The sequence below is a fragment of the Boleophthalmus pectinirostris genome, unplaced genomic scaffold, assembly GCF_026225935.1.
Source record: "Boleophthalmus pectinirostris isolate CB_2022bp ecotype Guang Dong unplaced genomic scaffold, ASM2622593v1 HiC_scaffold_4, whole genome shotgun sequence".
NCBI lineage: Eukaryota > Metazoa > Chordata > Actinopteri > Gobiiformes > Gobiidae > Boleophthalmus > Boleophthalmus pectinirostris.
This window is the reverse complement of record NW_026571353.1, coordinates 9,292,415-9,308,460: the sequence shown is the minus strand read 5'-3', so window position 1 is coordinate 9,308,460 and position 16,046 is coordinate 9,292,415. Positions and strand designations below refer to the sequence as shown.

At 37.3% G+C, this 16,046-nt stretch overlaps 1 protein-coding gene across 1 annotated transcript in view; it reads left to right on the top strand.

The window, feature by feature from the left end:
- Positions 1-16,046, top strand: part of cacna1ba (calcium channel, voltage-dependent, N type, alpha 1B subunit, a) — a 207,398-nt gene that overhangs the window by 12,075 nt on the left and 179,277 nt on the right. The window lies entirely within an intron of this gene.

Here is a 16,046-nt window from a genome sequence, read left to right as displayed (position 1 = left end):
CTTAACATACTGTATTTCGTCCAATAGGGATGGGACGAGACACAATTTCTATGAGAAGAGACATATCACGAGATTTGGCTCATGAGAACGAGACAAGACAAGATTTTGATACCATTTTTAATAAATAAATTGTTCCATTTAGTTCACAATTTTGGCTTCACAATTTTTATGTGATTAATTTGACAGTTTTTGGTATTACAGCTTCTCAAGAGGAGTAACTCAGAAAAGTTAACCGTTTTTATCCAAGGTAAATGTAAAAATATGAGAAAAATAAAAAAATCACAAAATATATACTGGCTGGGTGCACATGCCTGACTGGTCCCTATTGCTAGAGTTGAATTCCAGCTATACCTTACCATACTTTGTCCAATAGGGATTTGGCTCACCAGGAGACAAGATGAAACTTTAATACCATTTTTATTAATAAATTGTTCCATTCAGTTCACAATTTTGCTTTTACAATTTTTATGTGGTAATTTTACAGTTTTGCTCTCATTGTAAGAACTTTTTGATATCACAGCTTCTCAAGAAGAGTTACTCAGAAAAGTTAACCTTTTTTATCCAAGGCAAAGAAGATCATTTTCCTCATGTGTGTACTGTCTTGTGGTGATTTTGTCTCACTAGATCTTGTCCCATCCCTTTTGTCCAGTATCTAAGCTTTAGTAACTCTAGACTCTAACTTGCAAACCAAAATGTTATGGGGAAACTGTAAACCGTGTCTTTCAAATTCATAGTGAGTAGTACCTGTAAAAAGACTGTACTGTACTTTGCGGTGGGCCTGGCTGGGTGCGCGTGCCTCGGTGACTGGCCTAATGCACTGATGGTTGGGGGCAGATTAACGCTGAGAGGGAGAGAGTGTTGTGTTCCTAATGACCACAGAGGCTGAGCTTGTCCAGATGGCTGCCTGTGCACTTCCTGTTTGAATGAATAAAGGATTGATAAGGCTGGGCGGGCTGGGCTAGAATAGAAGCACACAAGAGGAGAGGCAAATACTGCAAACAGCCAGTGTGCTATTGTGATTTAAAGTTGGGACAAATTTAACTGTGTCTTGTTTTAAAAGTGCATTGTGTAACTTTTCTGATAGAGGGTTCGCAAATGCTGTTGTCCATGGAAATGTTATTGCTTTGTCTGGAATGTTTCACAGTAAACTGTTCTATCTTCATGGAGACCAAACCAGACCAAGCTACAGCTCAGATCTGTGGAGAGGCAACACGCTCACAGTCAGAATGCCTGTTTTGCTAGGTATTTTTGAGCTATAAAACCACCTGTAATTGAATAAATGTAAGGTAGAGTGCACCTTTAAGTTTTACCCTTCACTAATGTTGGAACCACTGACAAATCTGAGCAAGAAATGTAGTTGTAGATCTGTGCAGTTAATCAAATTCAGTCATTTCTAATTTCTCAGTGATCTACTTGGGTCTGTTAAACTCCTATATTACACAAAATTGATTGTTGTGAGCTTTAAGCCATGTTAGACTGTTGATATCTTATCAAAAACATACCTGGAGTTGTGTTTTCCCCATTTCATTCACACGTTTGAGTAATCCTTTATTATTAGTCTGTCTACATCCCCAAAGCTCGAAATGCTCTGTCCCACTTGTGATGTCATGTAGCTGTAGTTTTCAAGTTAACAGCTCCTTTTACCTTTAGTTCAGTAGAGATTGGCAATTCCAGGAGTGAAATGATCCAAATGATTCTAGTGAAGGTGTATGGAGTTTATAAAACAAAGTGGCTGTGGAACGGTATTTTCAGTTTGAGAGAAAAACTCAGCTCTCTCTCTCCCATGCAAGATTTGTGTGTTAAACATGTGTGAATGAAACAAAATGCATCTCCAGGTATTTTTTTAATGAAGAAACAACATTATAGCAGAGATCAGAAAATTGCTTAATATTGGCCCTTTAAAGTCAGAAATCTACAGCCAATTCTCTGTCAGTAAAAGCATGTGATTCAGAGCTCAATTAAGATTTTTGACTCAGTTTCATGAGTGAAATGGTAATGACATTTTATAAGTTATTTTTAATCAGACAAAATTAAAGTGAAATCAAAATTGTTGTCCATGAATATGAAAAAAAAGCTCTTTTTTGTGGTCTTGCACTGTCAAGGATGATTCTAATATGAGAAAAACAAAGCTGCAGACTCAAATCAGAACTAAGACAGTAGTTCTAAATCAGGATTAAATCTGGTCTTCTGAAAAAAATAATTAAAAAATCCCCAAAAATTCTACATTATTAATCAGCATAGTTATTTGTTTATCTTCATTAAACTGCATCAACATTCACATGATACTTTTAGTTTTGAGTACTGCTGACAAGGATTATTTAGCAATGGCAGATGACTTTGCATTAAAAAATTAAAAAAAAGAAACCACTTTGCAGTATGATGAAAAAATAAAATAATATTTTATTAATACATTTATTAAAACTACAAAAACTTGATTTCAATATTAAGGGATAGACTTGATATTCAAAACAGATTCCGATAACACAATGATAATTTCAAAATATTCTTTATTTAGTAGGGATGTAATGATATTCAGATCTCTAAATACAGTATTTTCATGATATACATCCCACGGTACCTTATTGATTGCAATATTACTCGGAGTGCCTTTTGTATCTTCATGCATAAGTGCTGGGGGTTGGAGATCTGAGCTGTTGTTACTCCTGGAGAAAGTCCCAAGATACTTGTGGCTTCCTTGGGACCCCCCCCTCCCCTCCTCTCTGATCTCCCCTTCCCCCCTGCTGCTGTTACATAATGACACTAGGATTTATTTGGCTCATCTATGGGGGCTGGCAGGATCCTCTTTGCTGCAAACAGAGTCTTGGCAAATTCCCAAAGGCCTCATCAAAGTCCCCAGCCTGGTCTGCCCTGCCTGGTCCCTCCCTCCTCCTCTCCTCCTCTCCTCCTCCTTCTTCTTCTACATCTCCTCCATCTCTCCATCTCTCCATCTCTCTACTGCAAGTCACTAAGCTCCAAATGACTGTGAAGGAAACAACCAGAGGGAAATTTAATAAATACTGCTTCTGTTGCTGCTACTTTACCGGAATTAGCTTGGTTTAAGCAAAATAAATAGTTGGATGTTTGTAGATAGGCAATGGGGAATAGTCATCGAGGAAAAAGGGAATGATTCAGTAATAGAGATGTATGCATGTAACTGGCTATGTTGCTTAAGGATTAACATGTTTTATTAATTAATTTTTACCCAAAATGTTTCAGTTTAAGGTAAGGTGCATTGTGTACCTTTTCTGGTGGAGGGTCCATCAATTGCTTATCTCCAGGGAGATGTTATTGCTTTTTCTGGAATGTTTTTATCTTCATGGTGACCAAACCAGACCAAGTTACGGGTCAGATCTGTAGAAAGGCAACCCTAGTCACAGTCAGAATGCTTGTTTGTTTTTAGGTATTTTTGAGCTGTAAAACCACCTGCAGTTAAACACACGTAAGGTAGAGATGTTTAATGGCATATTGTGGAAGATTCCAGCCAGAGCAATGGCCAGAAAAGGTACACAATGCACCTTTAATTGCTTTGGAACACATTAAATGGATATACGGTAAGATAAATCTTGGTGATCTTTCAATGTCTGCTTTGTTTCCCATTTGAAGTTGGATGGAGCAGGTGTAGAGTGCCGTTGTATTGACATCCAGCACATCCAGTGTCTCACATGATAACTGTGTGTAGATAGAGTAGTAGTAGAAATAGTTGTAGTCCAGCCCCTCCCCCTTCTCACTATGAGTGGGAGTGTCTCATATGATAACTGTGTGTAGATAGAGTAGTAGTAATAATAGTAGTAGTCCAGCCCCACCCCTTCCTCAGTGTGAGTGGGAGTGTCTCACATGACTACTGTGTGTTACATAGAGCCCATTACTGATTAGGTTAGGGCGTGTTATCTGTGTAATTCTACACGCCTATTGAGCAGTGCTAGTAGTAGTAATGGCAGTAGTGATAGTAGCAGCAGAAGCATTAGAGCGCTGGAGTCTGGGAAGTAGTAATGGGAGTGATAATAACAGTAGTAGTCTCAGTAGTAGTAGTAGTCACCGTAGAAGTAGTAGTAACCGCAATACTAGTAGTCACAGTAGGATTCACAGTAGTAGTCACAGTAGAAGTAGTAGTAGCAGCAGTAGTGGTAGTCACAGTAGTAGTAGTTATCACAGACAGTAATAGTCACACTAGCAGTAACAGCAGTAGCAGTAGCAGTAGTAGTCACAGTAGTAGCAGTAGTAGCAGTAGTAGCAGTAGTAGCAGTAGCAGTAGTGGTAGTAGCGGTAGTAGTGGTTAGGGTTAGGGTTAGTAGTCACAGTAGTAGTAATTGTCACAGACAGTAATAGTAATAGTCACACTAGGAGTAACAGTAGTAGTGGCAGTAGCAGTAGTAGTTGTAGTAGTAGCAACAGCAGCAGGAGAAGCAGCAGCAGCAGCAGCAGTAGTAGTAGGAGTAGTGAATAGTAGTGATAGTAGTAGTAGTAGTAGTAGTCACTTTAATACTAGTAGTATTCAGTTTCAATGTTTCCTAATAAAGGAGACTATGGTGGCTTCCCGTAGTCTAATGGGAGTCTAAAACTGCGCAATACATTGGTTTTAATACTTTCTGCTTGTTGTATTAGAGATATAAAAGTACTTTAATTATTCATTCAGTCCTTTTTGATTAGCAGAGGCAACATTTTTGTATGATCTGGCAACCCTTTGAAATTAATTTGCAATCTCCAAGTAGGGCTGTCCAATTACTGTAATCAAATTTTAATTGAATTTTGAGTTGTGCCATCTCCAGTTGTCAGTGATCAGCTTAGGTCTTTTTAATCGAGAGTTTTGCAGCCAATTCTCTGTCAGCCTGTGGTTTATAGCAGTTATTAAAAATCTGTCTTTCTTAAAAGTCTGTGTGTTCTCTCATTCGTAGGTGTTCGAAATCACAGTATATAGAATCACTAGTCTCTTTGCTTAAATTTATATTATAGTGCAGCAATAGCTAAAAAACAGACAGAACTACATAGACCATGATCCTTTGGTCCATTTAAATAACTGTTCTAAGCACTTTTAAATCTTAGTTCTTTGGATTTGGAGTCTTGTCAAGGCATTTTAAAGGAGCATTATGTAACTTTTTGTTTGGGGGTCCATCACCTTCTTGTTTCTATGGATATATCATTGCTCTGCCTGGAATGTTCCACAGTATGACATTAAACAGCTCTACCTTCAATTACAGATGGTTTTATAGCTAAAAAATCCACAGATCTGACCTGTAACTTGGTCTGGTTTGGTCTCCATGAAGACAGAAAGGTTTAAAGCCACACTGTGAAACATTCCAGACAAACCAATAACATCTCCATGGAGGAAAACATTTGACAGAGCCTTCACCAGAAAAGTTACACAATGCATCTTTAAGAGGAAAAAGTATCATATCCAGAGTTTTGTTAGCCTCTAGCAAATATTGCAATAAATATCTTACCGTAAGATGCATATCGTGAAAATATCGTACAGAGAGATTTGGATCGTTACATCCCTACTCATCTGTCAATTTTTTGTTTATATTAAGGCAATTAATACATTTTATTTTCAACATATCACTCGGTAAATTAATCGGCTAATTAAAAGTAATAATGGTAGTGGTGGTAGTAGTAGTGGTAGTAGTAGTGGTAGTAGTAGTAGTAGTAGTAGTAGTAGTAGTAGTGGTAGTAGTAGTAGTAGTAGTAGTAGTAGTAGTAGTAGTAGTAGTAGTAGTAGTAGTAGTAGTAGTAGTAGTAGTAGGTAGTAAGCAGTAGTAGGTAGTAGGTAGTAGTAGTAGTAGTAGGTAGTAATAGGTAGTAGTAGTAGTAGTGGTAGTAGTAGTGTAGTAGTGGTAGTGGTAGTGGTAGGTAGTAGTAGTGGTAGTAGAAGGTGGTAGTAGTAGTAGTAGTAGTAGTAGTAGAGGTAGTAGTGGTAGTGGTAGCGGTAGTAGTAATGTAATGTAGTAATTAATGTGGGATGTTATGCTATGATGGAACTTAGCAATTAGCATTTAAGAACAGCTCCTCTTATCTGAACAGGACTTTAATAAACTGTGGCTCTGTGATACAGTACAATATATTAAATTTATCATTGTAGCAGTATCCACATGTGTAATATCCGTGTGGAGCAGACTGCTGAACACGCAATAAAGGGGGGGTATGGGATGTGTCTGTCAAAAGAATAGGGCAATTTTTCATAGAAACTGGGGAAAAGTTAGTGTTGAATTTTTAATATATGTGATACTACTTCGGATATTTTCTTCAGTTATGGCATTTTGTGCTAAAATCATAGACTCTCTGTAACTTTTCTGGCACATGGGTGTTTTTATAGCTCGAAAATACTTTGATAAACTAGGGTTGTAACAGTAACCAAAATATTGTGATACTGTATCGTCAAAGTTATCACAAAAATATAGTGGGCTGTCACAATATTTCAAATTAGAATCTTCTTGGTGTTGTTTTATTGCAGCAACAGCTAAAAAAATGGAGGAAACGGCATAGACTATGATCTTTTATTTCATTGCAATGCAGAAAAAATGAAGAAATAACTGTTATAAAGAACTTTACTATCTTAATTCTTTAGATTATGACACTAATATAGTCCCAAAGGCTTGTCAAGATGTTTAAAAGCAAAAAGGAGCATTTCTTCAATTCTGTTAGCATCTCCACTATATTGCAATAAATATCGTATAATAAATGGGAAATAAATATTGTAATTGTATTGTTCTGTGTCGTTTACATATTGTTACATCTCTTTGATAAACATACATTTTTAGTGTGAGCTAGCTACCCTCGGCAAGGATCTGTAACATGCCTCCTTGGAGATAGATGCATTAAATCAGGGGTCTTCAATGTTTTTAAGGCCAGGGACCCCAAACTGATGGAGAGCTGGAGCAGGGACCCCCTACCATTTGTATATGGCATAAAATTGTGTTTTATGTTAAATTGGGCCTAGTGTCATGTATAAACAACTACTCTGTTATTGTACATTCAGTGCTAGGGGAGTATTCCATCCTGAGCTGAAACAAGCTCCATCTCCATTTTAAGCCTCAACTCGTTCCATGACAGAAATAAACCTGAGTCTGATCAAAGCTAAACTCAGACCTGAAGTTTAAGCTGCTCTTTGTGCACGCTCCTGGTAACGCTGAGAAGACCAGATCAACGGAGCAACGACATCATGGAAAAAGGGCTCAAAGTGTGACTTTTTTTAATGATCTGATTAAACGAGAGGAGCCACAGCGCGCACGAACAAGAGTTTGAAATGGGCCACGGAACTTTTCCTGTCATTCTGATCTGAGGAGCGAGAGGAAAGTCACGACTCCCTTCTACTGTCCTGTTCGCTCCCCTTCCTCTCCTGGTCGCTCCGTGGACAGAGAGAAGTCTGACTGTGGAGTGCGGGCCGTGGAATGAAGTTGCCTCACTCCTTCCCGATGTGCGGTTGTACGTGCGGAGCTTAAGTTCCGCTGTGCGTAAAAGTGAAGCTGTAACGAACCTATTCACATGTAGTCTAGAAGAAACAAAAAAATCCGGGCTAGGTGTTTGCCGTTTGACAGGGAACAAGAGATGAGGGGATGATAAGATAAGTTAATCCTTTATTGTCTCCCATGGGAGAAATTTGTCTTGGGACAGGGGGTAACATGCTTTATCAAAAAACAGGACAATACAACACAAAGCACCACATAAACAAACACCGTAGAACAGAATAAATAAGAGACCAAGTATGACCACAAGTGATGCACCAACAGTACCTTTAAATTATTCTTAACAGGCAAGCCCTTGCATTCTTGTATTCTATTAATAATTGCACATTCCCTAGGCCTATGTGCAGTTTTAATTGCACATTCCCTGAACCTATGTGCAGATTTAATTGCACATTCCCTAAGCCTATGTGCAGTTTTAATTGCACATTCCCTGAACCTATGTGCAGATTTAATTGCACATTCCCTAAGCCTATGTGCAGTTTTAATTATTGCACATTCCCTAAGCCTTATGAGAAAAGGACGCGATGAAGGAGCATGTAGCCAGAACCCACAGAAAACCAGTTAATCCTCATCAAAAATATATTAAAAAAAGTCTCATCAACCCACCCTCCTGTTACAGACTTCTGCATTAAATAATACCATCCAGTGGAGGAGTAAATGCACTTTTAGCTTACAGTATTATTAGGATTATTAGTATAAGCATCCAAAGAGCTCTGTTTGCTAGTTGACTGCGCAAGCACTTGCACTTCCTGGATTACACCACCCCGATGACATCACAAGGTGTAATTGAATGTCCCTGACTAAATATGACTAAAAATAAGATTACTCAAATAAAGCAAAAATAATAAAGCAAAACACAACTTTTAAATCAGGATACTTTAGAACATGACTCATTTGCTATGTATTTTATTTGAATATATAAGCAGAGGGCAGTGATGACTATTATTATTATATTTTCTTTGTTGAGTGTGGTTGGATAAATCATCTCAATCTCTCTTTTCCAGCTGTGATTTTAGAACAATAGTTTATCGAAAAGTTTTCTATGATTTAAGCTGTCCTATTGTCAAAACCAGGGCAGCTTGACACGCTCTACGGACAATTATGAGAGAAAGAAATGGCAAATTGGAAGCAAAACAAAAGATGAAGGTTAAGGTTAATGTCGTGATTTGCTCAGGTTATGAATTATAAAACATGTTGTGACTTTATCTCCATGGAAACGATTAAAGGCTAGCTAGGAAAGTGAATCTAATGGCATATGAAAGCAAATGCCTGTTGTGCAGATCATTGCAAGACTCAGCATTGCACTTTTTGAACAGAAATAATAAATAATAAAATCTTAAATGTGCGTGTCTTAAAAATGTGAAGAACAGAAGAAAGAACAGAACTGGTTCATTTTAAATAGCCAATATTACACAATTTTCAGATCTATGCTGTAATGTTTCCTCATCACAAACTTACCTGGAGTTGTGTTTTGTTTCATGTTAACATACAAATTGTGCATATTTAGGCTGAGTTCTTCTCTCAAACAAAACATGTGGTATTACAGGAAATGCCCCACTGTGTTTTTAAACTCCATACACCTTCACTAGAATCATTTTGATCATTTAAGTCCTGGAATTGCCAATCTCTACTGAGCAAATGTCCTGGCAGTAACAGAACAAGGTGGAATAGAGCATTTTGAGCTTTGAAGATGTAGACAGACTAAAAAGAAGGGTTACTCAAGCATGTGTGAATGAAACAAAACACAACTCCTGGTATGCTTTTTATGAGGTAACAGCGTTTTGACCTGGCTTAAAGTTCACAAGAGTCAATTTTGCGTAATATGGGTACTTTAAATGCTTTGCAGTGGTCCGAAGTTATTCCTCACTTACCTTTTAATTCAGAGCATCCTAATTATTCACCCCAATGAGTTTTCTAAGCACTTTTCACAACTCTCAGAAACCAGAGCAGAGTTTTCCATCACGGTAATGCTTACAACAACTTCCTAATACTCTGACAATAAAAAGCTTTATAATTAAACTCAGACTGCACACAGCTGACTGATTTTGACCTCAACAGCTGCTTTTACAATGTTTTTTGTTGATAGAAAGAACATAGAAAACATTGGGGATAGGGCCTTTAATGATATACATGTATTGATTCTGCAGTTAATGAAATAATATGTACACATAATAAGGTATACTACTTTTTTTTATGCCAAATACCCTTCCAAATTCTCAATCAATCTGGGTATATTTGATCCATCCTTGAATGCTGAAACTTGTCACTATAAGTTATTTACTAATTGATTTCTTTAATTTGAAAGTAAATAGTAATTATTTTTATTATGGAAAATACTGGAAAGTGGTTTCATGGTTTGAGACTCTGATGTGTGTTTTTCCTTTAGTCTCTGAGGCATTGGCACTCATTACTTCTGTGCAAGTAAATAGCCAAGTTTGTTTGATATCATAATTTCATGCATGATTTTCTACAAATGATGACTTTTGAACAAAACACAAGTAACTGATGATTGGTCAAGGAGATAATTGTTCTGAAAACGGCAACACAATCCAGTTGTTTGAAACTGTGGCTGCTGTTTTGGCTGATATCGTTTTCTGAACACTCTGTTGTTTCCAATTAAAGAATATTCAACTTTAAAAATTGAATTTCTTTTGTTTTCTTTTGAAGTTGACTAGTGTTCCTCGTTGTGAAAGTCATACAGTAGTTGTTGCTTGGTGAAGTAAATTGTGGCCTTCAGTGGGACTTTCTTGGTTAAATAAAAGAGGGGAATTTTAGTAGCTCCAATTAGGCCTGTCATAAAAGGTATAGGTATACGCACATCACTGGCGCAAGGCTACTACAGTGAAGATAGAAAGTGAGACAAAACCTGCACACTTACTCCCAAACTCCCAAACATTTAATAAATGACAACGTTTCGATCAGTGGTCCTTCGCCAGGTCATGGTTCTCTCTGGGTGCCACTCCCATATAAACCTTCTGCCCACTGATTGGTGGCCCAATCCAAAAGTGGATGTCCACACAACACAAAATATAACACAATATACACTGTACATCATATAACAAGTCCATGAATCATATGTTATCACCAGGCAAGTACATTACATCGGAAATAAATATAACATTATAAGAACTAGGCCTGTCACAATAACACATTTTGAAACAAATATAGACAATAACAAATAATACTGTAACCAAACTGTGAAGCAAAATTATTATACATAAACACATAACAGAATGCAACACTTAAATAGTTTGTATTTTCAAAACTTGCAGTCTTTGTGATTTGCCAATTGCATCAGAATTGCAGTTTTCATTTGATTAATCCTGCAGCCATTGCCTCAGTTGTATTACATTATGAGTCTGATACAAAAACACTAATTACCCAAGGCTGCTTTAGGGACACTGATTCAGCTTTTTCAGTTCTGATACCTATTCCGATACTATGGCTTAAAGTAACTGCCGATTTCCTAAAAACAAAAACTATTGTATGACAAAATGTGTAGCTGTGTTTTATCTCTCAAGTAACTACAGGACAACTGCATTAAAAGCACTATTTAAAAAAGCCTCTAAAACATTATGGAGATTTTATGGGCAGACTACGACCAGCAAATAGTCTTTTTACATCAATTTATATGTCCAACCAGGATATCAGCAGAATTGATATTTTGGCCGATACTTGATCCAGCTAATTTTCATGGATCGGCACCAATATTCCTTACCAGTATCGGTATCGGAGCATCCCTATCTTGGCTTGGAACTACCACAAACAGTGTATAACTTCTTGTGTATGGATTCTTTTGAATTAATATTTATTTATTCAGTATTTTACCAGGTAAGTCAACTGAGAACACCTTCTCATTTGCAATGACGACCTGGCCAAGAGGCAGTATAAAACAGCATCAATCATAACATGAAACAGTTTTTAAAAGTCGACAGAGATAAGACTGAGACTAAGAAGAAGGTACAGAGGCTTTTAAATGTGCCTTTACTTAAACTTTGATTATAACCAGCCAGTACTGTCTTAGGCATATATTAATTAGAATGTGCTTCCCTTTTCTTACTCTAGAGATAAACCTAACCCTTGCCATCTGGCTAAAGCAGTTTGATAGTACTGTGATAATCTATTAGACAAATGCTAACCCAGACTCATTGTAAGACCATTACCTCTGTGTAACATGCCATCAATCGATCCCCCCTACCTCTCTCTCTCCCTCCCTCCCTCCCTCCCTCTCGCTCCCTCGCTCCCTCGCTCCCTCTCTCCCTCCCTCTCTCCTCACGTATGCTCTGTGTGCACATGGGGGGCGAACCAAGCCTTTGAGTACAGTGCCTTTTAATCTGATCTCAAGCCCTGGAGTCCACATAGGGCATGTAAAATGGTTGTTTGTTAAATTTGTATAGCAAAAATCTGAATATATTGTCAATTATAGATTTGATTCACACATATTAAGATTTTTTTGATCAGAAAGTAGGGATATAAAGTCACAATATTTCACCACTGAACTGAAATCACAATATGAATGGACGCAATTAGCAAATCACAAATTCTGCTGTATTTGGAGTCAGATCATTTCCTCCAAAAACAACTAAATGTCTTGTTATTTTCTCTTGTGTATTATTTTGTGAGTTACTATTTCTGTATTTTGTCAATTCTTCACGATATTTGTCTTTATGAAAATTACAATTTCATATATTTTTGTGTACTATTTAGCTAAACAACTTTGCTTTGAAAAATTTGAATCTTTTTTTTTAAGTTAACCCAAGAATTGTATGTTAGCAAATCATCAGAAATGTCCTAAAACTTTTTTGTTTGTTTTGTTTTGTGTTTTGCACTGTGTAACTTCTAAGGTGTCTTTATGGTGATGTTATTTTTTTTTGCCTGGAATGTTTCATAGTAGGGCATTAAACATACAGTATCTTCCTTACATTTGTTCAGTTACAGGTGTATTAGCTCAAAAATACCTTAAACGTTATTGTGCAACCTTGCTTCTCTATAGATCTGACCAGTAACCTGTCTCCATTGTGATTACCAAGTATATTTCCATACTGTGCAATAATCAAGGCAAAACGGTAATATCTCCATGGAGACAAGGAGATAGTGGATTCTTCACCAGAGAAGTTACACAGTGAACAAAAATTAACTGTAAAATTAACCATAAAACACAAAAACATTCTTTTCAAAATCAACCCTATCAGCATTATTTTTTTCATTATTTTCTTTACTTTCTACATTTTTCATATCTTCAGTTATTCCTTCACATTTGCTTCAGTTTCCCTGGTCTGAGTCCTTGTTACAAACCTATACATACATATAACATTGCATGCTTCAGTGTGCTCTTGTTTAGCCTGGCCCCACCCCTGCTGTGTTTCAGTAAGATGTAGAGAGCTGCTAATAAGAGCATATATCTCCCTCCCAGTGCTCCCACCTGGATCAATACGGCATCGAGTCAGAGGCACAGTGAACACATACTCTCCTCTCTCTCTTCATAGCTGGATCAAAGCTACTGCTACTGCTGCTCCTGTTGCTGCCGGCTCTCTGCAGTGGCTCCTCTCTCATGGTGGTGTAGGTTAGGGAGGCTTGGTAAAGGCAGTTTGGGAAAGACTGTAGTGGAGGATGTGTTATAAGGAGTGACATTGCAGAAAAAGACAGTTATGTAATGCTAAGAATAGTTTTATAGGCCTTTTAGGGAGCTGTTGTTTCAAAGAGCTGTTCAAAATACTGGTGCATTATTGTGAGGTTATAGGTAGACATTGACTTTTTTTTTTTTTTTTTTTTTTTTTTTTTTACATGGTCGATGTTTAGAATCTAGATAAACTGATGGCCGATAAGCTTTGCCGATATTTTTAGGTCAAAATATAGGAGCAGTTTTGATTATTTTCCTCAAGTTTTGCTATTTAAATTTACTATAAACTCACCCATGGACATTTTTTTTAACCACAAATCTTCAAGAAAACTGTGTAGTCTCACTTTGTGCAGTTGTTAATATAAAGTTTTGTGGGTCATTTTTAGGCAGCAGTTCGACAAAACAAAATATCGGCCTGTGCTCGAGGTTTCAAGGACAGTCCATTAAAAAGTTTAAATATTGGTCTACCTCACGATCTGATAATTCAGTGTTGTTCCAGACTGCTAGTGCCCCAAATATTCAATGAATAACTGAGTTGCTGTATAACTTGAATGTAAAATATATTTTCCATGATGTATCTGTACTTCACCTATATTACGCAAAAATGACTTTTGTAAGATTTAAGCCATTTTAGAATGTTGTTCCCTCATCAAAACATACCTGGATTTGTCTTTTGTTTCATACACACATTTGAGTAACTATTTATGAGTCTGTCTGCACCTCCAAAGCTCAAAATGCTCTGTTCCACCTTGTGATACAATGAAGCTGTAGTTTTTAAATTAGAAGCTACCTTTTGTTTACTAGGGATCGGTATTTCCAGGTCTTAAATTAAGGCCCCATCCACACCAGTACGTATTTGAGCCGTTTTTATTGTGGACGCAGTGTTCGTCCACTCTAATCCAATGGAAAATGACTTCAGAGACGGAACAATCTGGTGCCGCCAGTTCCCACAAATTCATCTGAGTACGGATTTGATCCGGTACTGTGTGGCCTGCTGAAAACGGTGATAAGCTGATGTAGGAGCTCTAGTTGCCGTCTTTATTCGAACTTGTCACTGTGACTTGCGCAAACCATAGACAAACAGGAAACAGTGTAGCTACAACTACTTGCACAGAACAGACTCACCATTAGCAGAACACATCTCTGTCACAGAAAGAACACATATATTCCACTGAGTCCTTTTTAAGTCTGACAGAAGCTGAACCACGTCAGGGCACAAGGAGCGAGCTGTGTTTTAGGAGCTTAATTTATGCAAATTAGCCATGTGGTTTTAAGTTTTGTTTCTGTAAAATGTAAGCAAACATGGCAAAGCTATGTGGATAGGGAAGACATGCGGACACAGAAATGATGTGTCTGGACACAAATAGTTTCTGATATGGTGATATGGTGATTCGTTTCAGTGTAAACGTAACCTAAGTGATTCTAGTGAAGAGGTATGGAGTTTAAAGAGCACTTCATGTATTACCACATGACATCACAAGGTAGAACAGAGGGTTTTCTGTCTGAGAGAAGATCTCAACATAAATATGCATTTTGTTTGTGTGTTAAACATGTGAATGAAAGAAAAAACACAACTCTAGGTATGTTTTTGATGAGGAAACAACATTATAGCATAAATCAGAAAATATCGTAATATGAGCCTTTAAATAAATCTGATATTATGATGTATACCAGATTTGAGCAGGAGTTCTTCTAGTCTGGGCCCTGGACTCTGCGTGGCTTCACACTGGGGCAATTTGCTCAGTGTAAGTGATCATTTAAACTCCTGCCAGTAGATATCTTTTCTATCTATTGCATTGCGCCTCACTGATTTAGCCTCCTGCACCAATTGACATTTTAATACATGCTAGACAATTTTCGCAAGCTTTGCAGAAAAAGGTGGATTTCAGCTTCCAGCAGCATTTTCTGTACATCACACTTATTCAATATGAGCTGATGCTTTTTTTGCTTTTTTTGTGTGCATTTTCCAATCTTCATGAAGGATTGTCCACACCACGCGCACTCAGAGAATTCACTTTGTTTTGCATAAGGGGTATTATAATGCAGTGGATATCAAGCAAGTGAACTAGTATTGCTATTCACTAGTTTCTTCAGTTGGTACAGGTGGTCTACTATGCTCCTGGTTTAATTCAAGGTCCTGTGTTGCTCAAAATGGACTCTCGTAAGCTTTAAAGGGACAGTTCGAAATTTTGGACATAGGGCCTCATTTCCTAGAGAGCCAGAGTGTTGGAGACGTGTGAAGACACTTTTTTAAATATTCCATCCAGTCCTTGTATTTGTAGAGGTTGCTAGTGCTAGGCTTATGCATGTCAATGACCATAGTTAGCCTGCCACTTAAAACCCACTCCACAAAGCACCCGAAGCAAATCTATTATTACACCAGACTATTGATGTGAATGTCTGTGTCGTTAGAATAATTTTAGAAGTAAAACCAAGCTTGCATTTGAAGGATTTATGTCTGAGAAGCAGTAGCGAGTTGTGCTTCCTGATAGAAATCTTGGCAGCGGCAGACTGATATGAGAAAATAGTACCTCAACATGCGACGATTCATACTATGCAAGGTTTGTATTGTATTTTGTATTTATTTTTTTATTTCATTCATAAAGCATAAAAAGACATCAACAGTGTCACAACATCAGACACACAAGAAATGAATGAAAAGGAGCAGAAAGAAGAAAAAATGTTATCTGCCCCCCTTTCCTTTTTCAAAACAATACATTAACACCGATGGTTACTAAACATTCCATATCAGTTCAGGCACAATTACTGATTAATTGCAAACAGTAATCTTCACTATTATACACAACAAGGTTAGTTTTATTTCAAACATTATTCTGTCAACACAGACATTTACATTGCTAGTCTGGTGTAATAATAGATTTGCTTCGGGTGTTTTGTGGTGTGGGTAAGACTGTATTTAGTGGCAGGCTAACTATGGCCATTGACAGGCACTAGCCTAGCACCAGCGA